This window comes from Rhinolophus sinicus, linkage group LG03 (genome assembly GCF_036562045.2).
Source record: "Rhinolophus sinicus isolate RSC01 linkage group LG03, ASM3656204v1, whole genome shotgun sequence".
In the NCBI taxonomy this organism is placed as follows: domain Eukaryota; kingdom Metazoa; phylum Chordata; class Mammalia; order Chiroptera; family Rhinolophidae; genus Rhinolophus; species Rhinolophus sinicus.
The window spans coordinates 141,408,225-141,434,117 of NC_133753.1; the positions used below are offsets into that span (position 1 = coordinate 141,408,225).

At 37.5% G+C, this 25,893-nt stretch overlaps 1 long non-coding RNA gene across 3 annotated transcripts in view; it reads right to left on the reverse strand.

The window, feature by feature from the left end:
• Positions 1-764: 764 nt before the first annotated feature.
• LOC109448662 (uncharacterized) overlaps positions 765-25,893 on the reverse strand; it is a 439,520-nt gene continuing 414,391 nt past the window's right edge. For 2 of the 3 annotated variants that reach the window (XR_002137562.2, XR_012495024.1), the window contains one exon: positions 10,537-11,748. This is a non-coding gene — a long non-coding RNA (uncharacterized LOC109448662). Of the gene's footprint in view, positions 1,111-10,536; positions 11,749-25,893 lie in introns of those variants that run through there. The other variant, XR_012495023.1, reaches the window with a different exon arrangement.

Consider the following 25,893-nt stretch of genomic DNA (forward strand, 5'->3'; position numbering starts at 1 on the left):
GCAGGAGTTCGTATGCACCCTTTAGATGTTTTCATAAACTTTCTTCATCTATATTTTCAGCAATTTTTCTTGGACGTCTAACAAATACTGAAAACGGTTTGCCTCTCCACTTACCCTTTCATAATGTTCGTGACACCATCCTGTGTAATTTGACACCTTGGAACTTTAAACAGACTCAGAATCTTTTGGACCTTCTAGCCATCATCAATTCACATAGTGTGCAGTAAATCCAGCTCAAAATAAACAACACAGATGGAATCGAAGCTTATAGTACAATGTCAGCAGTATCCACAGATTGACAGAGCTAGTTAGGCTGCCAGATGCACAGAATGTTGTTCTATCTACTTGTTCTTTATAACTGGACTTGATGGAGTACATCAGTGTCAAACTCCTTGCTGGTTTCCACACGCACACGCACAGTAACGCACCCGCATAAACACGCACATTCCTGCGCTCTATATCAACGGCGCCATCTGCTCTCAGCTTTACATGTGGTAGCTAACTAACTATCCTACTGTGCCTGGGTTTCACCGACTGCTTTCCCTGGAAACAAATGACAACAGTTTTTATCTTGTGCCCTCCTTGGCATTATAAAATAAGGCTCTTAACATTTCCATACGCATATATTTTACATGCATTTTTTTTTTAAGTTCTGTTCTGCGTTTTATTTACTGACTCCCTAGAGAATGGCAATATCTCTTTTTATATCTCCCCCAAATTGAGATTTGCCTATGAAACTTCACATACTGAGATTGTTTCTTCTAACTAAGATTTACATAAAAGCAATATATATATATATATAAAAGCCATTGACCCTGGGATCATTTTGTTCTCTCCAAACTACTTTGTAGGGTACTACATATTACTTGGAGATGAAAAAAAAATATGGGGGTTCAATAGAGCAAGACATTCATTCCCTTTTACTATACTTCTATAGAATTCCACTGGTAATAATGACCATGCTGGGAATGTTAAGATGAGGGAATAGTACAAATATGAAATATTCTCCGACTCAGTATCTTGCCTGCAGCAGAAAGTTCATGTGTTATTCTGTTCCCAGATGCAGAATTTTCACCTTGAACTCTTTGCCATCTTATGTGAGATATAGATCTGTGGTAAGATATAAAAAAGGGATAATCACGTTTTTTATCTAATAAAATTCAACTGTAATGTCTTTTCAAAGCAGTACATGCATGTCACCTGGGAGTATGAAATGTCCTAAAAAGGATGTATGAAATGAAATGACAGAAAGATGACCCAGGTTCTGGTCATACCAAATATCCTTTCATGACCCATTTCCATGTCTGGCACCTATCTTTATGACAATCTTTCCAGAAGCTCTACGGAAATTATACTTACCTTCTGGTAACTAGGTAACATAATCTCCTGGAGGCTAGCTAATTGCAACCCACAATAACCTCACATACAGTAACTGTTAAATTTTTCATTTCTTTCAAATTATTATGGATCAGTGGAGAGGGTATTGATTTGATTCATTAACGAATTCCCAGTCTGTTCCAAGGTTAATGATTACATGTATCTCAATTACATCCTTAACAGGTTATACTGTAGGATTTGATTTGTTTTAACTGCTTGGTACATTGTGTATCTTCCTCTGCTGAATGGCTTCTTAGCACTTCACAATTTAACAAATCCTCCTCTTTTTAAAACAACAAACCTGCTTTGACAGAACATATCAAGGCAGGACACAAATGAATTTAAAAAGCTTTTTGCAGAATTCTCCAAAAACCGTAGCACCAGAGTGTATTTTAGTCAGGTACATAGTTTGCAACTCATTCATATTTAAAATATTTGTAAGTATGGAGCAGGGGGTTGATCCTTTGTGTTGGTATTTTATACCACCTTTCTTAGGTAGGAAGCACTTTTTTAACTTTGATCTTTTGAATATACACATAATGCAATTTATCTTTGTAAAGTAGAAGTAAAATGTATATTTTTAAATCACCTATAATCCTTCCAACAGAAGCCAGACACATTTTAACTGTTCTGCAGAACCAAGAATATTAAATAATTCAAAATATAAGATTCATGTGACAGTCTTTTGGATGACAATAAGTCAAATGATTCACAGGTACACTTTCTATATTGGCCAGGATAGTCAGGTAGGAGGCTAGAGAGACCCACTGCAGGGATCCCAGGGCAGAGGACACATCTATTCATTAGAGGACAACACAGTGATTTTGACAAGACAATTATTTATTCTAGTCCTTCCAATTCATTTTTTCCCCTTGCTACTGCCTCCAACCCTACTTGCTTCTATATATTTAAGACAAGCCAACTTGTACTGTGTCCTGAACTAGAATTGCTGAGTCTAGGGACAGACTAATGTTGCTTTTTTCTTAGGAGAAAACTCTGCTTCTTGCACATTGTAAAGTCCATAGCAGGAATTACATTTCAAACAATGTTGTCACTTTTACTATCCACTTGTATTCTGAACAAGCAAAGCACCAGACTCCCCTCCTTTTTGGAACCCCCAAGATTCTGACAGAGTTTGGGGACTCAGAAGCCAAATGGGAATCATCAGGAGGAGAGACTTCAGTTATACAATCCATTAAATAAAACAATGGAGCCTGCAGCTGAGCTATTAAAAAGAGTAGAGCAATTTTTATTTCAATGGCTACATTTTATTTCCTCTTCTGAGTGACTGTTAACAAAGGGCCGCTGAAAGGACTGGATAAAAAGCAGGCGTCAGATGCAGGATCCATGAGTTAAACAACATTATTAGATACAATTTCATAAAATCTAGTTGCTTTTTTGCTACTAGAAATCATGTCCTTTTGTCAACTTGTGGTCACATCAGCACTTCTGCTGATATAATTTGCTCCAGCTGCAGAGCATAGCTGGCCTGCAAATCAAGAACCAGAATGAGGACAGGCAGGAATAACTCAATGGCTTGGATAATGTGCAAATCACTACACTTCTCGCTATTAGTCTACTTTTTTTTTTTTTTTTTTTTCAGAATATTTGGAAGAGGAAAGATTTATCTTTAGCAAAGCAGCCAATCAGCCACTTTCTGAAGAACTGGTTTGTCTGGTTATCTTTGAAGCCTAACCCTCTTTGCAGTGATGCTCTGTAATCATGACATTATGTATTTTAAAAACACAACAACATAAAACTCCCTTTGCCCACCATAAACTGGCAGTCTGAACACCTGATATCAAATAGCTCCCCTAAGAAAAGAAAAAAGTTCCTGGATTTAAAAATATTCCGAGCACTTCTGTTTATCATTTTTGGATTTCAAGGTCTTTTATCAGGCCTGAAATGTACAGGTTTACAAAATAACACACCTTATTCTAATGTCAACAAACTGCTATAAATTCCTCAATTCCAGACACAAAAAGATCCAGTCAAAAATGAAATAAAATACCATTTATTAATTTAAGCATTAGTAAACTGGTACAGGCTTAGCTAGTCAATTCAGTATTGAACTTTGGACAGCTGTTTTTGCTTGATTAAAAACTCTATTGGTTTACATTGAAATCAATTAGAATTGGATCCGAACCATTTCAAATCCAGCTTAATTAAATACTCAATGATCACTCATGTACAAAAGAAAAGTAATCTCTAGATAAAAGCAAAGCCCAAGTATTGTTGCATATCTGAGGAAATCATTATATAGGGTGAGCAAATAAGAAAGAACAAACAATAGCATATACAGCTGGAACGGCTAAATCAGTGTCCCCAATAACAAGAAGAACTTATCAGGAGTGAAAAGGCGGCACCAGCCTGTTCACCAGTACCCGTGAGCTGATATTCTCTTTCCATAGCATTGTAACCTTTCAGAGCCAGGTGCAATCATAACTGCAAACTCATTATGTAACCTATCACCTTCTAAATTTCATTGCTAGCAAGTACCCACGTTCAAAGCTATGGTTGTAATATTTTTCCTTTTTCTTTGTAAACTGACCTGGGAAAGTTTTTGACTACTGAGCTTGCTTTCAGACACCATTGTTTTAGAATGGACAAAGAGAAGTAATGTGCCATGTACCTGTGGCACCAAATCTGTTTTCGTTTTGCCAGAACTGCTAGTGAGATGGAGATCAGTCCTGTGCCTTTTCTTCTTCTTTTATAACACATTGCAGAAGTGAATTTGTCAAAACCCAGAGGTCTCTTTACTCCTCATATTCGAATTGAAGTAATAACATTTTCTGAAATGTACGTAATTTCTCCCCATCCTGAAAGTTTGCAGAAGTTTGCCCTTGCTAGATGCAGGCCAGTGAAACTCATAGGCTCAAGCCTACAGAAGCAAATTTTAATTTCTGGTTAGAGTCGATGAGAGCTGATCACTCGCATTTTTCAGATGTATAATATGACACATTTTGTTGCTGCTCACTTCTGGGAGGGTGGCAAAATTATCGTCTATTTTAAATAGAATCATATTTTATTATGATACTGACTAGCAAACATGCAGTGTTTAACTATTATATCAGGCAACTGTCTTTATTCAAATAAATGAAAAATAAAGTGAATAAATTGCAAGATTTTGTATCCCTCTGGGAAAATAAAAACACCTGTTAACAGAAGAAAAAGGCTTTGCAAAATGAATTTTGACATCTCTAATCACAGTCTTTCAATCTTTCCCTTAACTGGCACCCTTACAGGTGGGGCTGGGTACAAAAGGTACTGCAAAGAGGGGTGCCCAAAATCTGTGAGGTAGCTCTTTAATAAGAATCAATCCTTTTATGGGTTCTATGTTCATAACCCAGGGCAAGCCCTTCTTTTATCATCATTAAACCATAAATCGGTTGTAGTAGTGAGCAAAATGTGTGGGGCACTTTTAAAATAACATTACTTACAGACATGCTTTCAGGCCATCAAATTGCTACGTCTTTGTAAGATCTTAGATGCTCATCTGGTATCCTGAATTTGTGTCTAGACAGGGAATAGTAACAAAAAACAAACCAAAAGTGTTTCTGGCTGTATCTATCATTTTTCAACAGGGAAGGAATAATTTACTCTGTCTACGTTGAAGTTAGAAAGACGCTCTTTTTTCTAAAACCTCTGTTTCTGTGTCCTCTGGATTATTTGTGTTGTAGAAGTCACCAGTCAAGCAGAAGAATATATGTGGCATTGACAGTCTACTGTATCAATCTAATAATTTGCTGAACAATATGGTTTCAAATTATTGTACCTGGAAGTTGAATCACCCCACAAATATACAAAGAATCTTTCTGAACATTGAGTATATTGCAACTCAGGTCTGTTTCATGAGGTGTTAACCTAGCACGGGGAAGCTAAGTTAGTAAAGTATTTCCATCCCACCAGACTCAAAGAATCATAGTTCAAATATTAATATCCAACACCTTACCAGCTTGTGTGCTATTTTGCCAGTTGCTTTTGTTGGCGGTTGGCCTCTCTTGTAAAAGATCAAGATTTCTACTACAACAAAATCTCTGCATCGGTTTTAATTTTATTGCGTTTTCTTCCCGGTCTCTATATGCTATATTCTATCATTCATATCTATGGAATACCAGATGATGATGGGAGAAGGAAGATCATGTTGGAATATTTTTGAATATTTGAGGGTTAACAGAGACAGTAAACCTTAATGTATCACAAGACAGTTGAGGTAAATTTAATTGCAGAAATAATTCTAAATGAACAACAACAACAACAAAGGTGGAAGAAGAAAGAAAAGAAATAAACAAGCAGAGAGAGAGAGAAATAAAACCTTGAAATAATGAAACAATTTCTGTTATTTTATCTAATGTGTTGTCTGCTTTAAACAGATTAGTGAGTCACTGTCTTTTCATTTTGTTTTATAAGAAATTCTGTTGACTTAAAACACTACTGCCAACATAGACAGCAATACCACAAGTATAGTTCTATGACAAAAATATTTAAAGCAAAAAAAAAAAATTGTTTCAGAACCATTCATGTTATTGAAAATGCCTGAATTTTCACAGAACATTTCCAAGGACTCATGAGGGTCCAGAAGCCCATTGTTTTTCTGTGAGTTCCAGTCAGCCCTACTTTAAAAGGCAGGGGCATGCAGTCTTGGCTTAGACAGCTGATAAATGAAACCCGTGATTGTGATTATTTTCAAATCTTTCTTATATGGGTTTTCCTTTGCACAATATGTATTTGTAAAGTTATAAAACTTGCATGTGTAGTAGAAATTATATGAGTACTATGTGGTGGTGTTGTTTCCTGGACTGTGAATCTAACAATTCTATCTAATGCTTGTCCTTTTTTGTTCTTGTCGATGGGGCTTATTTTCAAGTTTGGATGCAAACCTCATAAAATGGGGATAACTGAATTAATACCCGATTTACTTGAGACAGAGTTTGTGCTCTATGAAGCAAGTATTTATGGGGAACCCTCATTCCCCTGCTGGATTGTGAGGCCGACTAAATCACAGATTGTGTCCTGCTTAGACATGCATGTCCTAGTGAACAGCAGAGTTCTTGCACATAGCAGAATGAGTGAACATTTGCAGAGTTAAAGCGGAATCTGAATTATAATGGTAGTAAGATGACAGTTGTTTGACAATTCTCTAAAACAGACAGAGCTGATAAATGGACAATTTCTAGAATCAAATGGATTAAAGAAAGTTGAGTTCATACCTTTATGTTAGCAGATCTTTAATTATTTTCACTTTGCATTTTCAAATACACGTGTAGTTGCAATATCATTGACCCCACTGATCATAGCTTTTCTGCCAACAATAATTATCATTCATTGGCTGTCAACCCTGTCCTGGGCACTATGGTAGATTGTTTGGCCCCATGTTTTCAATGAGGAGACTAAATCCAAGGAGATGTTGAATGACTGCTCACAGTGTGTGGTGGGGTAAAAAAATGCCCCCCTCCCCAATATACCATAACCTAAACTCTGGAATCTGTGAATGTTGCCTTATGTAGCAGAAAGAAAGGACAGAAAAAATTCTTTGAAGATATGATGTGATGAAGTTAAGGATCTTGAGATGGGGAAATTATTCTGGATTATCCAGACAGGCCCTAAATACACTGGCATGTATCCTTATAAAAGAGAGGCAGATGGAGATTTTTCACAAGAGGGAGAAGGAAGAGGAGGCAATGGGCAATTGAAGATGGAAGCAGAGACTGGAATGATGCAGCCACTAGCCAAGGAATTCCAACAACCACAAAAGATGTAAGAGGTAAAGGACAGATCCTCCTAGTGCCTCTGCAGAAGGCATGGTCTTACTGACATGTTGATTTTCGCGCAGTGATGCTGACTTCAGATTTCAGGCCTCCAAACCTGTGAGAAGTTAAATCTCTGTGGCTTTAAGTCACCAAGTTTGTGGTAATTTGTTACAGCAGACTTGGGAAACTAATACACAGTTACAGCACTTTGGCAGTAATAATATTAGAATTTGAACATAATAAATTAGTATTCGACTACTTGTTACAAATTACCACAAATATAGCAGCTTAAAACAACACTCATTTATTATCTCAGGGCTCTGCAAGTCAGATGTTCAGGTGGGTTCAACTGGGATATTTTGCTTAGGACCTCACCTGGCTTAAATAACATGTTAGCCATACTGGAATCTTACCTAGAGGCTCTGGGAAGAATCACCTGGATAGGTATGGCCTACCATTTTAATCTCCCCATTTTAAGGCCACCTCATTAGTAATCCTACTTACATCTGCAAAATCCCTTTTGCCATGTAATATAATCACCGGGGGCAGAGGTCATGGATGCTTACTCTCTTAGTTCTCTTTTTTTTTTTTTTTAAGATTTTTATTGGGGAAGGAGAACAGGACTTTATTGGGGAACAGTGTGTACTTCCAGGACTTTTTTTTTTTTTCCAAGTCAAGTTGTTGTCCTTTCAGTCTTAGTTGTGGAAGGCGCAGCTCAGCTCCAGGTCCAGTTGCCGTTGCTAGTTGCAGGGGGTGCAGCCCACCATCCCTTACGGGAGTCCAACTGGCAACCTTGTGGTTGAGAGCCCGCGCTCCAACCAATTGAGCCATCCAGGAGGCAGCTCAGCTCAAGGTGCCGTGTTCAATCTTAGTTGTGGGGGGCGGAGCCCACCATCCCTTGGGGGACTCGAGGAATTGAACTGGCAATCTTGTGGTTGAGAGCCCACTGGCCCATGTGGGAATCCAACCGGCAGCCTTCGGAGTTAGGAGCACGAAACTCTAACCGCCTGAGCCACCTGGCCAGCCCCGACTGTCTTAGTTCTTGTGACTCTAAAGCCCCTGCTCTTTTATCTACTATACCACACTCACTGCCTTCCACTCCAGAGGTCTTGAGAAAACACCCACAAAAGCTCAGTAATGAACAGGCTTGTGTGAGGAGCTTATTCTTGGAGCCAGAATTCCTTTGCACCTGTTTCCATGTACAATAGGGGCGGTAACTTGCAGCACTATTTCATGCCTTCCAGGAAACCTTTCCCATTTTCCTAACTAAAAGTCCACATAAGCAATAGGATGACTCCCAGAGGAACACCCAGGAGGAGAGTCGTAGGGGTGGGAGACAGAATTGCAAGAGGCAGCTGAACATTCGCCCAGAAACCTACAAAAGATAGATAAATGACCCCCAGATAATACCCTAGCCAGATTCCTCCATCTCCTTTACCCATTATGTGTGCTCCACCTTCTGTATACAGTGGTACCTCAGTTTTCGAATGTAATCCACGAGCTCTGAAACATTCGAAAACAGCCGACAGCTAGGCCTCAGGATTTTGCATTCAGGGGAAGCCGTGTGACATATTCGACTTCTGAGTCGTGTTCAAAAACCGAAGCCTTTACTTATAGTTTACGGCATTCATAAAACAAAATGTTCGTCAACAGAGATGTTCTAAAACCAAGGTACTACTGTTTTTTCATGCTAACATCTCTCAGAGGATTGCCCTGGGTTACTGGAGCCACTTTGCTCTGGTGGGGATATGGCTAGAAATGCCTAGGAGTTTATGTCTCTCTGGGGTGACTCATAGACTGTCTGCTGAAGTGATACAAAGCCCAGTTGCCTTTAGACATGACAAACTGACTTGCAACTTATGCTATACAGCTTTTTCTGGAATCTGGCTGAGCCTGGAATTTCATCTGATAATGCCTCTTTTCTTAGTTCTTCTCCTTCCCTATTCTGGAGTCCATTAACAGGTTCTCTCGGGAGCACAGCCTTAATAAATCACTTGCACTTGAATCCTTGGCTCGGGTTTTCCATTCGGAATGACCTGACCTAAGATGCAGAATACATTTGGGGCACTTTTCTGGAGCCAGAAGCATTATGGACTGGCCACTGTAAAAATCTCTACCTGGCAGGAATGGAAATTATCCAAGTTGTTTTGTGCAGCTAGTGAACACAGCCTGGTCATTACCTGGCAGCAGGGGTCTCTACTGTCAACCAGATGCCTCTCCTGAGAGTGAGAATCTATACTCAACACAGAGGCTATTTGGGCTTTCTTAGCAAGTCGTATTGAAGAGCTCACCTTGAATAGTGGAACAGAAAGACTTTCACAGCACCTCTGGAAGAAAACCTTTGTCCTTGATTGGCCACTTTTTGAAACTCATTGCCTAAAACTGCATATAGCTTTCTTCTGGCTCAGACTTGCTATTTCCCAGTGTGTATACATGTAGTGAATGATTAATTTTAAGTGCCCATGAAAGCTACAGTGGTAAGTACGTAAATTCAAGGCTGAATGAGTTTGCAAAAAGTGTTTTAAACATTATCCTAGTTATTTCAAATCTGCAATTGATTGGTGAATGTGAGTATAAAATACAAAATGATGATCTACAGATGGTCTACGGAGTACTCTTTTTTTTAATTAAAATTTATTGGGGTGACAATTGTTAGTAAAATTACACAGGTTTCAAATGCACAATTCTGTAATACAGCATCTATATATATCATGTTGTGTGTTCACCACCCAAAGTCAGTTCTCCTTCCACTACCATATATTTGATCCCTTTTGCCCTCAATACTGCGTATTCTGAACTGCACATTCAGGGTCCCATGAATGGTGCTACAAGCAGAATCAAGATTCAAGTTGAGGGCTAGTATAAAAGAAGAGAGCAGAACATAAAAAAATTGTGCCAGTGTTGCTCAGTAGAAATTATGGCGAACTTGTGGTTACCCAAAGATGGGGCTGGACTCCCCAGTTATATTTGGTGAGGGTTCTGAAATTTCCACTATGGCACCATAATGTTTCTTGAATTAAAAACAAAAAGAAAAAGCTCTTACATGCAAAAGAGATTTTGCAGATGTGATTAAGTTTACTAATCAGTTGACCTTAAATTAGGGAGTTTACCCTAGTAGAACTAATCTAATTATATGACCCCTTTCATAAAGTTCCAGATATCTAGAGCATGTTCTCCTAGGAATCATCATCATACAGCAATTCTTGAGCACAAGGAAGTCGGTCTACAGCTTCTAAGGCCATTCTTTGTGACCATCTCATTTCCAGAATGAGTTTATTACCTGAAGAGTACCATTTTATCTAATTAATCATTGTCTTGCCAAAAGTAGTGTTACCAGAGAGTGGGCCCTTCTCAGCGCGGTGTCCAGGTTCTTGGTGTCTCAAGCAAAGAATTGAATGAGATACCGAGGTAAAGTAGTGAAAAAGCAGTTTATTAGAAGAAAAAGTACACTTTCAAGAAATAGAAGCAGGCCCGAGTGTGGAGACAGAGTCCCAGAGAGCAGTTTCCAGGCTCTCGGTCTCACATGGAAAGGTGCTGGCTCGGGTACTAGATAGCCATCAGCTGTAACTGGTTGGCCATCAGCTGTTACTGGTTAGCCATTAGCCACTTATATAAGTGCTGTGGCTAGCTTGGTTGGTTGATTGGCAGAGAAGCTGACGGCAGGCTGTGGATCGTGTGGCTCCTGCTTCCTGGGTCTCCAGCCCAGCCACCAGCAAGAATATAGAGGTAGGACTCCTCTTATCTGTGGCTCCATTGGTGTTCTTTTTTGGCCTTACCATATCCTACATTCTTGTGTGAGGAACAGAAGCTGAGACCCTGCATGACACTGAGCAGAAAGTAGTGGCTCAAGGTGGCATTACTAGGAGAAAAAGTACACTCCAGGGGGTTTAGAGCGGGCCCCTGACCAGAAGCAAGGCTCAAAAGGCTTGGACTGGCAAGGACTTGGAGTTTTTATCTTTTTTTTTCTCTAGAATGGGCTGTTCCTTTCTGGGCATGGGGCCACTTGATTGACACCTGTGATTGATGAGAGGCGATTACCTCACTTTTTTAAACTGAGTATGTTTCTTCCCAGAATTCAGTCTGTTATAATAATATTAATGAACTTCCGGGCATATGCATGATATTATAATGATAGTATAATGTGGCCCAGCTGAAATGAATGTCATTGTGGCCTTTACTGCGCAGGTGTGAGTGACTGGTCTAATCCAGTTGGGTATTTTGTACGCATTTGTTTCCTCATAGAGGTAGATAATTACAGTGAGAAGGGGAAGTTTTGGGCACAGAGTGGAGGTCTTTTGGGCAGTCGCATTCTGTGGTTGTGCAGGAATGCAGAGACCCGATGTCTGTCTCTAACTGCCTGCCTTGTTCTCCCCCTTGAGAGACATGATCCTCATAAAAATCTCATGGGAAGTTGAGGGATAGGAGGTCTTTTCTTCTGTATCTGCTTCCTGCTGGGCTGAGGCATAGAGTTGTCCCTACCTATTGGGGGATTCACGGAGCTCTCACCCTGTCTGATCTCAGATGAGAGGAAGGGGTCTCGAGATTCGCCTGGAAGAACGCGTTGGCTTCTTTGGTTGCGACTGGCAATCTTCATGGGGTATTATCTGTATCCTCAAGGCTCCTAAATGAGGAAAAATAGATTTTGGTTAAACAGAGTTAAAAGTGTTGGCCTAAGAAGCAGGACCCAAAGCTGATCCAAGGTGGCTGTGTGATAGAGATTCTGCTTAGCTTCATGGAGCCTGTGGTCTTCTCCTCTGGTTATTCAGGTGGTGGTGTTCCCCCAGGAGCAGGGCCTTGAATGGCCTCAGGCAGGGGGCAGGGGCCTCCCAATGATTCAGGCTAGGAAGAAGCTGATTTGAAAGGTGATTAAGATCAGGAACTAGGAAGCTAAGAAACTGGGGGAAAGAAAACTTAAGGGAAACTTAAAATCCCTATAGGAAAGAAAACTTAAAAGTTTTTTGGTGGGGGAAGGGAGGCTACTCCCTTGGCCCATATCAGTAGGTTATCATTGTATAGTTGCAAAATGAATGAGTGAGCTACACAGTTAACCACTTTTCCAAGAATTTCTTTTTCACAAAACTCCACCCCCTGAAGTGTGCTGAGGAAAGCCAATTAAGCACAAACGATGGGCAAAAAGAAAAGCTAACTATTTAGGAAATATCTGAAAATATCAAGCTCTAGTTTATGAATGTCCCAGTTCACTGCCTGAGAACCTCTCCTGCGTGGGAGTGGGGGAATAAGAGTGTGAATTAGGAGCCGGATGTCTGGGCAGCGACCCCTGTCTGGCTTGCCAAAAGATGTTACAGGAGAGTGGGCCCTTCTAAGCGCGATATCCAGGTTCTTGGCCTCTCGAGCAAAGAATTGAACGAGATACCGGGTTAAAGGAGTGAAAAAGCAGTTTATTACAAAAAAAGTACACTTCAAAGGGCTAAAAGTGGGCCTGAGCAGAATGCAGTGGCTCAAGGCCAGGATTAGAAGAGAAAGTACACTCCAAAGGGTTTGGGGGGAGGGGGCGGCAAGGGCAAGGCTCAAGAGGAGGGTGCAGGGGCTTGCAGGAGCCTGGGGGTGTTATCTGGGATGGGCTGCTCAGCTCCAGGCCTGGGACTACTCCATTGACACCTGTGATTGACAAGAGGCTATTACCTTATCTCTTCAGACTGCGCATGTTCTCAGCAGTTTGAAATTGTTAACTACAAGCTGATTGGTCCGTCCGCCCACCTGAGCTGATAGTTTGGCAGGCTCTGTAGCTTGAATGGCTTTGTTACAAGCTGAATGGCCCTCCCCCCCCTACACCTGAGTTTTGGCAGGCTGGTCCTGCAGCTTGAATCCATTAGCTAGCTATTAATGTTATTTCCTCTGGCTTTGTTATGGTCTCCGCCTTAATGCCCTCTACCGCAGCCATTTTCCTGACTGCCTATAATTTTTCTATCTCAAGAGTACTGGCATCTTTTCATTTTCTAGAAACTTTGGAAGGCCCTGAAATGTGCCACGCTACTCTAATTGGTAAAAAATATTTACCAATTTTTGATGCCACAACTGCCAGTAAAACACATGGATCTGCAAAACAATAATAAAAAGAAAAGTCTTTTTGGGAATCAATGAAGTAAATCATAACAAAATTACCAGAACTATAGTGTGTGAATTACTAAATACTGTCGAGTAACTTCTGGCTAAATAAATCTTCCAAGCATTTATCATTATAAGATTCACATTTTCTGTACTAGGTCATCATTTGAACACTAACCATCCCTATGTAAAGAAAACTATGAGAGTTTGAAGTTTACAATTTGATTTTAATTAACAAACCTGACAATGAATGTGATTTAAAGGAATGATCTCTGAGTAGGAGTCAATAGTAAGATCTAGACCTGCCTGGCCATTTACTCACCGCTCAGCCTTAAGTGAGTTATTTTTAATATTTTTTTCAATTTCTTCATATTAAAATTAATCTAATATGTTGGCATAGCTTTAAGGAACCTTTGCTCTATATAATTTGGACTTTTATTTTTCCTCAAAGTGGAAAACTGGCAACTCAAATTAATTGAAAATGGCTTGTTTGTCATACCTTAAACCTATATCCACTCTCTTGTGGTAAACACACAGATGTGGCCAACTCTGCAATAAAAACAATGCTGTAATAAACATCTTCACAAATGCCCCTGTGGTTATTTGCTTGCAGTATAAGCCCAGGAGCATACTTACTGGATTATATTATATCTGTACATTTAATTTGACTAAATACTGCCAGATTATACTCCAGAGTGGCTGTGCCAGCCTACAGACTGAGAGTCCTGGATTCCTATATCCCCAGTAGTGCTTAACACTATCCAGCTTTCTAATTTTTGCCAGTAAAAGATACATATTTAATTTCCATTTTTTTTCTGATTACTAATGAGATGAGCATCTTTTATATCCTTTTACCCATTTAGGTTTCTTCTTTCTTAAGTTGTCTATTTATCATCCTGTGCCATCTTTCTTTTGGTGATTTTTAGATTCTCTGTATAATCTTCTAGATAGTATTTGCTGGACTGTTTTTAAAAGTGCAATTTGGGTCCTTTTTGTAATGTGTTTGTTAATTTTGTTCAAGGTGTTTTCTGCTGAATAACTCTTTATTTTAATGTATATAATAATTAATATAACCTTTTTTTTAAATATCTATTTTTGTCTTAAGGTATGTGGTTTTAAAGTTTTATTTAAGAAGTCCTCTCATATTCTTACAAAACAGATGTATTCCTCCATAATTCTTCTATTACCTTTATAGATTTGTCTTTCATATATCATCTTGAATCCCTTATCTATATAAGCTACATCTAATGTGTAATAAACTATATTTTATACAGGTTTATATAGACTGTGATATAGTAATTGTTGCAAATAGATGTCATATACATTTATTATTTGTATTAGTAAAAAATTTTTGTACAATACTGCAGCAGTTTTGTAGTATTTCGGCAGTATAACAGCCTATGATATTTAATAATATAACTTTTGTCTCATAATGCTCTTATTTTCTCTTTTTCCCTATCCCTGCTCCATTACTATGCCCAAAAAGTCAGTCAGCCCTTAGGAATATGAAAGAATCCCACAGGCGCTCTAGTGGTAGCCTTGTCTGTCTAGTGCCTAGAACACTGCAAAGATTCTTGACCTGCCATTTTGAGGACCCTACCCAGCAGCTCACTCTTCTACTCTATCCCGCTTTCTCTTCTGCTTTGTCTTTCCCCCAGCCCGTTTACAGTCTTCAAGTTGCCATCAATTTATGTAGAGGTTGTTGAGGGATATCTTTTCACACACCTACTTATTCTCTTAATGCTTTTACTTCGCATGCCTTGCATACTTGCATATCTTTTATTTTGCATACTTTTGCAAAGCATAAAATTTGTGTCGCATATCTGTAAAGGATGGACTTTTGAAATTTGATAAGCCCAAGATCTTACAAACTAAAATTTAAGTTTTCTGAAACTGGAAAGCCAAATAAAGATGATTTCTCTCAGGTAGCAACCATTTCTCACAAAAGTCAGTATCTCTGAGTGAATGGTGAAGAGATAGGGTCAGAAAGAATACCTTTGTCGATGTAAGAAATGACATATGCAGGGGAGCAAGATCTCAAATGCTCCCTGACATATCGGTTTGGCTCACACAAACTCTTACAAAATTCTCTAAGTTTGGATATTTCTTACGTCAACATTTACTTAACATAGTTAGCAGTATAAATTTTTGGGGTAGTCTTAGAAGATTACAGGGGCTCTCTTGAGGGTGTCTTTAGAAGGAGTATGAAAGAGCAGGCAGGCTTTAGAAGCAGGGTTCTGAAAGGGGATTTCAAAGGTGTGTTAATCTAGATGCACAGTGGACAGGGTTTGGTTAAGGCAAAGGTAAGCCTTTTAATAGGGCCATGACTACCCCCCCATGACTTGCCCAGTTGGGAATTTATGATCATACTGAAGTAGGGATATTTTTCTGTGAGTCCCCAAACGATGTAAACGATATTGGATCTGTCGACAGTTGCTGAGTGTGGGCCCGGATTGTGTCTCGGATTGTGTCTCGTGAAGCCAAAGAATAGAAACATGGACCAGGGAAAGGCAAAGAGTTGTAAAGTAAGATAGTTTATTACAGGCAGGAGAAGAGGTTGCAGCTCCCGAGAGGGAAGGGGTCACAATTGGGGGTACACAGTGACTGAAGCAAAAGCTCTTACTTTTATATCTTCCCTTGCCAGTTTGGAGAAGGGGGCTGGATGCTTCTAATTGAATTCCTCATCAGGTTTGTCCTGTTTGCTCATCCTGAAGGGATTGACAAAATAACCCATTCCTATCTATCAGATCTGCTCCTTTGGCCAGAAGGGATTTCAGATTATCTGTTAATCTCAAGGCCCATTCTCATCTCTCTGTCCTGGAGTGAAGGAGACATTCCAGGACCTGGAGTTTCAGGATATGGCTGGGGCTTTTTTTTGTTTATTTCAGCAGAGACCCCTCCCCCCCTTGCTCCCACCCCGTCTACCTAGCAATCGTACTAACCTATCTCACTATCACCCTGTGAGGTACTTTCTGTAGAAACCATTGTTTTGTTCACTCCAGGAACAAAACTCAGCTTGATTGATAGATTAAAATATATGCTACTGAATGCGGCTCCCAGGAAGACAGCTAAAATAGGTTAATCAGGATTAGAGGGCAATGGGCTTCACACCCAGGTTAAGGCAAATGAGGGCAGTGAGGAACACAGGACTCCAAATGGAACTAGGAATCCATGGGATGGAATCAGGTTAACAGGCTCCAATAAGGAAACAGATAACAGAAGGTAAGTTAAATGAGATATAACACAAAGATTCAAAAATAGAGTAGGAAAACTAGCAGCACACCAAAATGAATTCAGAGCCTTGTAGCATATAGAATCATAAACATTAAAGAGGCAAGGGATCTTTAATATTTGATTTAGTGTCCTGCCTTTAGATGACATAGTTTTCTTTATTCATACTATAAACAAAGCTATTGTAAATGGTAATTTTAAAAATAATTCAGGTTTTGAATTAGTATTGAGATAGAAAAAACATAGGCAGTCAGGGACATGGCCACGGTGGAGGGGATTAAGGCCAAGACCATAACCAAAGCCGAAGAAAATAACTTTTAAAATAACTTTAAAATAGTTTCAAACAAATTGAAACTTCAGAGCCCACCAAGATTAACTGCCCAGGTACAGGAGACCAATCAGCTCTGACTCAGAGACATTAATAGTTCCCAGAGTAGCCCAACTCAGGGGCATTCCACTTTCGGATCTCCTCTCTCTTCGGAGAGCTGTTCTCTTGCGCTTTACAATAAAACTGTACTGCTTAAACGTTGCCTCTCCAAACAGCATTTCCATTCTTTGGCGACTACGAGATCACCATCCCAGTAACACACCAGGGTCTTATATCAGTATTATATAGGAATACAGTTGATTTTTGTGTGTTGTCCTCATATTCTACAACCATGAAACTCGCTTGCTATTTCTAGAAGGTCTTTTGTACATTTCCTTTTCTGTCAACTGTCATGTTATCTGTGTACAGGGACAGTTTTATTTTTTCCTCTCCATTCTGTATATATATATTTTCTCTGTTTCTGGTCATACTGTCTTGGGTAGAATTTCTAATATAATATTGAATAGGAATAGTAAACATAGACATCTTTACCTTGTTTGCAAACTTCGCAAGAAAACATTCAGTCTTTCATCATTAAGTATGATGTTAGCTACAGGATTGTGTCAACATCCCATATCAGGTTGTGGAGGTTTCCTTCTATTCCCAGCTTCCTCAGTTCTTTATGAATGGAGGTTGAATTTTGTCAAATGTGTTTTCCTTATCAGTTGATATAATCTTATGGTTTTCTTCTTACGACTGTTATATGATGGATTACATTGATTGATTTTTGAATATTGGATCAATCTTGCGTTGTCACAATAAATCTCCATTTGATTATGGTGAGTTCAATTTGCTAACATTTGTTGAGGATGTTTGCTTCTTTGTTCATGAAAAATATATATATTTTTTTCCTTGTACTTTCTACACCTGGTTTTATTACGAGGGCAATGCGCCCCACAGAAAATACATTGGGAAGTATTTCCTCTTATTTAAAAAAAAAAAAAAAAAAAAAAATATATATATATATATATATATATATATCACTGTAAAACTGGTGTTATTTCTCCTTTAAATGTTTGCTACAATTTCCCAATAAAATCATATGGGTCTGGAGAGAACTTTCTCAGAGGAGATTAACTGTGAATTCAATTTAAGTAGTTATATGATTATTTCAGTTACCTATTTCATCACAGGTAAGTTCTGAGCATACAGATCCTATTCAATCAAAGGAGAAATGCTCTTCAGGTAATTGTTCCATTGAATCAAGATTAATTTATGTACATAGAGTTATATGCAATGTTTTCCTATTCTTTTAATAGAATATTATTATTATTATTATTATTATTAATAGAGTAATATAGGTCCTGTAGTGATAATCTATTTTCATTTTTAATAATCACATGTGGAAATCATGCTTTTCTGTGATCAGTCTTATTCAAGATTTGTCAATTTTACTGATCCTTTTAAAGAATAAGCTGAGTGTCATTAATTTTTTTATACTTAATACTTTCAATTTCATTGATTTCTGCTCTTATACTTATTATTTTTATTATTAACTCTTCCTTCTTCTTGCTTTGGGTTAACTTTGTTTTTTTAATAATTTCTTTAGGTGGAAATTGTATTGTTGATTTGAGACATTTCTTCTGTTCTATTAATTCTATTCTCACTTAATATTATAAATAGGCCTCAAAGCACTGCTTTAGCTACATAGCACAAATTTTCATATGTAGTATTTTCATTTTTATTTGGATCAAAATAGTTTATTATTTGCCTTAAGACTTCTTTGACCCATGGATTACCTAGAAGTGTTATTTAACATTCAGGTGTTTGAAGCTATTCTTTTCTCTTTCATTCATTCCTAATTTAATTTCATTATGGTCAGAGAACATACTTTATATGATTTCATTCCTTTTAAATATGTTAAGGTTTATTTTATAACATATGGTTTATTCTGGTGAATGGACCAGGTGCACTTGATAAGAATGTATTCTTCTGTTGTTGAATGGATTGTTATATAAATGTCTATTAGACCAAATTAATTGATGTGCTGTTTAGTTCTTCTAAATTCTTGCTAATATTGTGTCTAATAGCTCTGTTGATTACAAAGAGGGATGTTGAAGTCTCCAATTATAATTGTGAATTTATTTCTCTTTTCAGTTTTATCATTTTTGCTTCATGTATTTTGAGGTTCTGTTGTTTGCACTTACACATTTAGGATATTACATCTTTTGGAAAATTGATTCTTTTCTCATTATATAATGTGCCCTGGTAATTTTGTGTGGTCTGAATTTTAATATGTCTGATATTAATAAAGCCATTCTAACTTTCCTTTGATTGGCATTTGCATGGTATACCTTCACCATTCTTTTACTTTCAACCTAACTGTATTATTATATTTGAAATAAAATACTTTTTGCATTAGTCAGGGTTCTCTGGAGAAACAGAATGACTAGGCTGTATATATCTATAGAAAGATTTATTATAAGAAGTTGGCTCATGTGACTATGACGGCTACACATTCAAAGATCTGTAGTCAGCAAGTTTTGAAGACTCAAGAGAGCTGGTAGTGTATTTCCAGTTTGAATCCAAAGGCCTGAGAGCCAATTGCTATGGACTGAATTTTGTCAGCAATCCCCACTAAATTCATATGTTGAAGCTTTAATCCCCAATATGATGATATTTGAAAATGGGCATTTGGGAGGTAATCAGGTTTAGATGAGGTCGTCATAATGGAATTAGTGCTCTTATAAAAGAGACACCAGAGCTTCCTCTTTCTCTGTCCCCACCATGAGAGGACACAATGAAAAGGCAACCATCTACAAGCCAGGAAGAGGGTCTTCACCAGGGAATCAAATTGGGCAGCACTTTGATCTTGGACTTCCTTGCCTCCAGAAGTGTGAGAAATATATTCTTGTTTGAGCCACCCAGTCTATGGCATTTTGCTATGGCAGCCCAAACTGACTAATACATTGATGGTGTGGTTCCAGACTGAGTCTGAAGGTCTGAGAACCAGGATTGCCAATGCTCTAGTTCTAGTCCAATGGCTGGCAGGCTCAAGACTCAGAAAAAGCCCATGTTTATTTTGAATCTGAAGGCAAGAAAAACACCACTGTCCCAGCTCAAAGGCATTCAGGCAAAAGTTCTTTCCTTCTCCAGTGAAGATCAGCTTTATATATATATATTCAGGTCTTCAACTGAATGGGAGAGGCCCACCCACATTAGGAAGAGCAATCTGCATTATTCAGTCTACTGATTCAAATGTTAATCTCATTCAAAACCATCCTCATATACACATCCCGAATAATGTTAGATCAAATATCTAGTACCTCATGGTCCAGTCAAGTTGACACATAAACTTAACCATTACAGTTAAGTCTTTTTTAAAATCCATTTTTATAATTTCTGATTATATGTGTGGATTTAGGTCTAGAATAATTTTTTTCTGTTTGTCCCTTCTGTTTTTTTGTTTGTTTTTTTTAACTTCTCTCCTTCCCCTTCCCTGTTTCTCTGAGCTATTTAATATTCTCTCTCATCTAGCTAACTAGCTAGCTAGCTATCATCTGTCTATCTCTACCTCTCTCTCCTCTGTGTTAACTCATTGAAGTAGGAATATTTTTCTGTGAGTCCCCAAATGATGTAAATGATGTGGGATCTGTCAACAGTTTCTGGGTGTGGGCCGGGATCGTGTCTCATGAGACCGAAAAATGGAAACACAGACCCAAGAAAGGCAAAAAGTTTTAAAAAGAGGATAATTTATTGAAGCAGGAGAAGAGGTTGCAGCTCCCAACCTGGAGGGGGTCACGAATGGGGTGCCCTGTGACTGAGGCAAAAGCTGTTTGGGGAAGGTGGCTGGAGCTTTCTAATTGAATTCATCTATCAGGTTTGTCCTGTTTGCTCATCCTGAAGGGATTAACGAAGTAGTCCATTCCTATCTATCAGGTCTGCTCCTTTGGCCAGAAGGCATTTGAGATTATCTATTAACCTCAGGGGTATTCTCATGTCTCTGTCCTGGAGTGAAGGAGAACTTCCAGGACTTGGAGTTTCAGGATATGGCTGCCTTTTTGTTTATTCTACCAGGGACCCCCCTGTTTACCTAGAAACATGCTAACTAACCTGTCTCAATATTCCATTTTAATGTAACTACTGTTTTTGAACTATTAGGTTGGTGCAAAAGTAACTGTGGTTTTTGCACTTATTTTTAACCTTTTAGACTGCAGTTACTTTTGCACCAACCTAATATATACTTTTATGGGTGTTCCAGCGATTGCTCTAAGGGTTATACTACACATACTTAATATTTTGTTTTGTTTTGTTTTGTTTTTCTTAAGTGTATTTTTCCAGGACCCAAGTTGAATAGTTGTTCAGCTCCAAGTCAAGTAGTTGTTTCAACCCAGTTGTGGAGGGTGCATCTCACAGTGGCCCATGCAGGGATTGAACTGGCAGTCTTGTTGTTAAGAGCACCACACACAAACAAACTGAGCTAACTGGCTGCCCCCCATACTTAACTTTTAACAGTTGACTTAGACTTAAATTTTTACCACTACAAGTAGAATGTCAAAAATGTACTGATTTAAATGTTCCTTTACCCTCGCTATGTTTTATGCTATGTTGGCTTGTTTATTACATCTACATACATTGAAACCTCTTTGAAAATGTTATCTTTTTTTTCTTTCAACTGTGAAAAAATATTTGAAGAACTGAAGAGAAATGCAGTCTATTATATTTATGCAGATACTTAAAATTTCTATTTTTTTCCTTTTATTACAAATATTTTAAGTCTACTTTTGATTAAAAAAATTTTCCTTCTTTGTAAAGAATGTCCTCCACCTAAAAATGTATTTATTTCACCTTTATTCTTGAAGATTATTTTTACCCTAGTTCAACAGTTCTTTTTAGCACTTTAAAAATATTCCACCATGTTTCTGGCCACCATGATTTCAGATGAGCTATCCATAGTCATTTAAATCACTGTTCTGTTATAAATAGTATGTCATTTATTTTTCCTGGCTGATTTCAAGAAATTTTTCTTTGTCTTTAGTTTTCAGCAACTTGAGTATGAGTTTGGACGTGAATTTCTTTACATTTGTCCTATTTGGGGTTTACTGAGTTGATTAAGGCCATAGGTTTCTATCTTTCACCAAGTGTGAGGAGTTTTAGCCATTATTTTTTTCAAATATTTTTTTCTCACCACACCCTTTTTCTTCTCTTTCTGGGACTCCAATGACATGAATTTTAAAACTTGTCATATATCTCCACAGGACCCTGGGGTTATGTTAATTTTTTTCTCCCACAAACAAGTCTTTCTTTATACATGAAATGGATAATTTGTAATGTTATCATCAAGTCTATTCATGTTTTTTTTTTTTCTTTTTGTCATCCCTGTTCTGCTACTGAACCTATCCAGTGAGTTTTGTTATAATTTAATATTTAGCATTTTAATATTTAGTTCTAAAATTTCTGTTTGGTTCTTGTTTTGATTTTTCTATTGCTTGGATGATAATTTCTATCTTTACATTCACTTCAAGAGTGTTTGCTCTTCCTTCTTATATCATTTTCATAATAGTTACTTTAACATCCTTATCAGATAATTCTGACTTCTAGGTCCTATGGATGTTGGTGTCTGCTGATTTTCTTCTCCCATGACATATGAGATTTTCCCAGTTCTTCTTAAGCTGAGAAATTTTGGATTGTGTTCTGAATATTTTAAATATTATGATAGTTTGTATCTTGGTTAAATCTTTCAGAGAATGGTGATATTTTGTTTAGTAGGCAGTCAACTCAGTTGGATTCAGGCCACAAGTTCTGACTAGCCTTTTAAGGGTTGTGGTTTTACTGTCAGTTCCATTTTCAAAGCCTTTGAAATGCTATTTATATCTGTCTTCTGTTTGCTACACCCAGTGGCCAGTCTGAGATTGGTGGTAGTCTATGTCTTATTTCAGTTCTCTAAGATCTTAGTATAATGTTTAGGGTCAGGTTCATGTACATAAAGCTCAGGAGTGAGCTTAAGAGTTTATAACAATTTCTTGGGTTTTTCCAACAATTTTATCCCTCTCCATTGATATCCATAGTACTTTCTAGCCAGGAAGCTAGAAATTTAGTTATCCTTTTCTGTTGCACACATCACATTTCTTTACCCTCATCCAGGTCTAAAGAACAGGAGAACAAAGAGGAAAGAGATACCAGTTTATACAACCCACACAGGACCACAGATCCTGTGACAGGAGAGGAAGGTTATCCTCCCTCAGAGCTATAGAGTTGTGGGCACCCTGCTGTGACACTACTGCTGATAGGACATTCCTACCCACTCAAACCTAAACTGGAGGGTTTCTTTTAGAGCTTTCTGTATCCATGCTGATGCTCACTTCCAAGTTTTAAGAGGATTGAGTCCAGGCCTGGGGTTACTGGAAGGAAAAAAAAAAAAAGGTAGTCTCAGTGCCAGTTAGGTTGTACTTCAAAATAATGGTCTTCTCCAGTGAATCTATTTACTCTTCATAGTCTTCAGATAGCTGCTTAATGCATTCTCTGCAGGACTTATAATTGCATTCGAAGACAGAGAAACGGCAAATTATACTTACTGTATTTTCCAGCCTCAAAAACCATGGTTAAGTTCCGAAACAAACATTATGACCATGTTATATAATGAAATAATAAAAAAATATAATATTAGGTTGGTGCACAAGTAATTGCGGTTTAAAAGGTTGAAAATAACTGCAAAAAATGCAGTTACTTGTGCACCAACCTAATACTAAAGTATGCCATATTAATTTCCACTTAAGCTGTGGTAGTTTGCTTATATGTGGTAGTTTATAAATATAAGATATGTATAAAAATATAAATTACACCCAGTTCCAACTCAGTCATTCAGTTCAAGAAATATTTATAACAAAGCTACTTCAAGCAAGGCAATTTACTAGACACTACAAGGTATAATACTGTTTCATATGGTGTCAGAGGCAAACAGTTGTGTGACAGTAGAAGCCAAGATACAATAGATTCCTCATTGTTAGCACGAAAATTGTTTTACTTGGGAAGATCCAACCATATTTATCATTTTATCTAATTTTAGCCTTGTATTCTTAACTCAGCAGGCAGTCATATTTATAATATTTAGGAAAAAATTATTATTTTGACAGATTGATAAGCTATTTCTTTAAAACTCTCTGTTAGACATTTTTTTTTCATCAAATTGTTGAAATATATTTATATTTTACCTCTGTGATCCATGGCTCTATTTTGGTATTCAATTATATAATTCAGCAGCTTTCTCTCAAAGAGTGGGTAGCTAAGTCACTCTTTTGCCATATCACTAAAGATTATTTTCCTGAAGTATTGTGAATATTGTTAACTCATTTGTTTACTATTTTTGTGAGAAACATTAGCAAATTCAACGTGTGAGCAGGCTTTATTAACCAGGCCTACAAAAACCAGACTACAGATAAACGCAAGCCTTAAGATGACTTCTCGTTGGAAACAACAAATATTTTCCTTCTTAATTTGTTTAACGATTAGGAATTTTGTTTTCATTTTGTTTTTTTGTTTTCTGGGTTATTTTTGAATGAAAAGTAATCGTATTATCAGGAAGTCAATAAATGGAAAGCACTGATGAATTGGAGAACCACAGTAATATTAAATAACCTGGTGTTATTGCTAAGTTTGGCAGCATTAAAGTTCTGCCCAGAATAAGTATATCAGAGTATGTTGAAACAAAAGTTTCAGCAGGCTTTAGAAACCAAATGTACATGCCTATAACTGAATAGTTCATTAAATCTACAAATGTCATTCACTATAGAATGAGAAGGTAAAACTTTCCCCAAACTCTCCTCCTCAGGAGCACAAAGATTCTAGAGTCAGATGGTTCAGAATAAAATTCTGGCTCATACTCATTCTGTTTTTGGAATCTTGGCAAGTTACTTAGCTTCTCTAAATCTTAGTGTGTTTATCTATAAATGGGGATAATAATGTAATTTATTTCATGAGTTGCTATGAGGATAAAATAACATAAAAAGGAGACATAATGTGTGGCACATAGTACTCAGTAAATGACTTCTATAATTACCACTAACAGAGTTATCCAGTCAGTAGAGCTCAGTATTTTATCAAAAAGTGAAAATAAATCTTTATTTTGCAAAGACATCTCTGGGAGATCTCTCTAAATCACCTATCTGGCAAAGTGATTTTTTTCCTATTTTTAAAAGAGTTCTCATTTGTATGGAATAAGGTATTTGTGGAGTTAAGGTTTCCATAATTCTCTCAATTAGAAGAGAAGCCGATCCAGTGACGTTAGTTGTTATTCATTCTTACTATTCTGTAGAATTCCTATTTATTCAATTTTTTCACTCATTTATTCAATAACATTAATTAAGCCTACCAAATGTCAGGCACTGTGCTGGGCACTGTAAATAAAAAAATAAAAACAGCACCTGTCTTTGAAGGGCACACAATCTTTAGCAGAAAGATAAACATTGACGTCAAAATGTCAGTGGTGTACTGCAGCCATCTTGTATCTGCTCATGAGAACCAAACACTAACATTCCAGAAATTTTGTAAGATGATTGTTAAACAATGACATTACTAAATTTTAAATTATATAAATTAACAATTAAACAAATTATATTAAAATACAGATAAGAGATACTCAGATCTCACCACTTTACCATTCTTTTACTGCATTTTACTATTAGCTATGCATTTGATTTGATTTACATCTATTATTTATATATGCTGGAAATCTTATATAATGTTGTGCTAGTGCACATCTCTTCCCAATTATGCTTCATGATTGGTCCGTGTTGGTCACTTGAAATCAGCCATGGTAGAGTATTTACACCATGGAAATTGGCAAACTTTACAAATTAGGATTTTTTCCCTCCCTAGAGCCACATTTGTTGAACACTTCCAGCATAACAATTTTTCTAATTATAACACATTGTTATATGTAATACACACACACACACACACACACACACACACACACACACGCACACACACAGAATGTTTCCCCAAAAATAAGACCTACCACCAAAATAAGCCCCAGTTAAGATCGTCAGCCAGACAGATGCATTTAGTACGTGATGACGATGTTCCACAAGATGACATGACTGTATTTGAAGAAATGTAGATTGTACATGATAAAAATAAGACATTATTGAGAATACATCCTAA